At 35.3% G+C, this 1632-nt stretch overlaps 1 non-coding gene across 1 annotated transcript; it reads right to left on the bottom strand.

The window, feature by feature from the left end:
* Positions 1–386: 386 nt before the first annotated feature.
* On the bottom strand, positions 387–503 carry LOC149791986 (U5 spliceosomal RNA). The gene has a single exon (XR_016423605.1). It is a non-coding gene; the product is annotated as a U5 spliceosomal RNA (small nuclear RNA).
* Positions 504–1632: the final 1129 nt, after the last annotated feature.

The raw sequence follows: 1632 nt of genomic DNA, 5'->3' as shown, positions 1-1632 counted from the left end.
TGGCTAGAAAATTGTAGGCTTCACAATGAACACTTTATATTTTGATCAACAGACTCTCCATTGTCAGCACGAAGACTTTCAAGGTATCAGCCATAGTGTAAGGTTAGTCATCCCATTGTAGGTACAGCTACAAGATTACAAGTGATAAAGTTAACTTACACACAGAAAATTCATTACCAAATCCTATCATAAACATAATAGTTTTTTTTTTTTTTCTATAAATGGGAACAAGATCTTTTTTCAGGCTACCGACAAACGGAAACGAAAGAATGTGCCAATTCCGCAATGATTGAGTGTACTGTCCTGTTTTTGAAACAGTTCAAAGTGTGGTTCTGCAACACCCACATTTCCGTCCCTGAAAAGATTTTAATTTTAGATTTGATTATTACCTCACCAAAATGAGGCTTCAAATAATAGTCTATAGACTCATTGAATGTTCCTCTCCACGGTAATCTTTAGTAAAAGGCGAAAGATTAATACGATGTGAAGAGAAACCAGAGTACACTTTACATGTTTCGATAACTATTTAAAAAGAAATATTTAGATCGAAAATAGCTATTTTCTAGTATTATTGGAAATATTTAATAAGATTTTGAAAAAATGAAAATTTTCGTAGACTTTCACAACTAAGTTATTTATTATTTATTTCACTCAACAAAATATATTGACAACTGAAAAAACAAAGTAGACTTATTTGATTTTATTAACTTTTATGTCTGTTATGTAAGGGAGATAAGAAGATGACTAATAAAGGGATGTAATCCATGTGAAGTCGAGAAAGATCGTTAGACGTGTCACGATAGTGAATACTGAAACCGATATCTGACAACTTTTACATGAAGTAAAAGCATGGCCGCACCCACAGATAGAGGAAGGGGGAGCACTTGCTCCTATCAACCCACCCGGATTTTGCCTATAAACATATTTTGGCCTAAATCCGTAAAACTTAATAGCTGACAACTACATGTTTGCTCCCCGCCCTACGGAAATTTATTGTTTAGGCGGTCCCTAGTAAATGTTATTAGTTTATTTTCTTTTTTCGTTAATAGGAAAATCGATCTTTCTTTGTAAAATCCGTTAAAGACGGAATACGATATTTAAATGTTTTATTATTATGCATATTATGCCATGTCACCTCTGTTTGTGTGGGTTCGAGTCTCGGATTCAGCCAATGTGGGTATGTGAGAAAGCTTGCCAGTGGCTTCTCATGGGTCTATGGTTCTTTTCGGGGTTTCCCGGGTTCTACCTCCATCATTAATACTGGCCGCCATGTATAGTATCTCGTGTGCTGAAAATGGCGTTAAGCCCTACAACAACAACAACAACTATGCAATGGCGTCGTAGTAAAGATTGGATTTTTTCATCTTTACGGCTGTGATTTCAACTTTCTTGTTAGGTAATATTTATGACAGTTTGAAACTAACAGCGGATTGCCGGTTATGTTTTTATTCAGTAATTAGACGGTTGGTTCGGCTAGTCGCTTTAAACGATTTAAGTTATGTGTTTCATTAAGAAGACCAGATTTCTGCGTTAACAGCTACATGTCAATGAATTTGGGCCCAAACTGCGAACATCAAACGTGGCGTACCATCCAAACTGAATTAAAAAAAAAAATTATAAACATACCAGTAG

Source organism: Sinohyriopsis cumingii, chromosome 9 (assembly GCF_028554795.1).
Source record: "Sinohyriopsis cumingii isolate HCF-2022 chromosome 9, ASM2855479v2, whole genome shotgun sequence".
Classification (NCBI taxonomy): Eukaryota; Metazoa; Mollusca; class Bivalvia; order Unionida; family Unionidae; genus Sinohyriopsis; species Sinohyriopsis cumingii.
The sequence above is the reverse complement of the archived record's forward strand: the minus strand, read 5'-3'. Positions and strand labels throughout refer to the sequence as shown.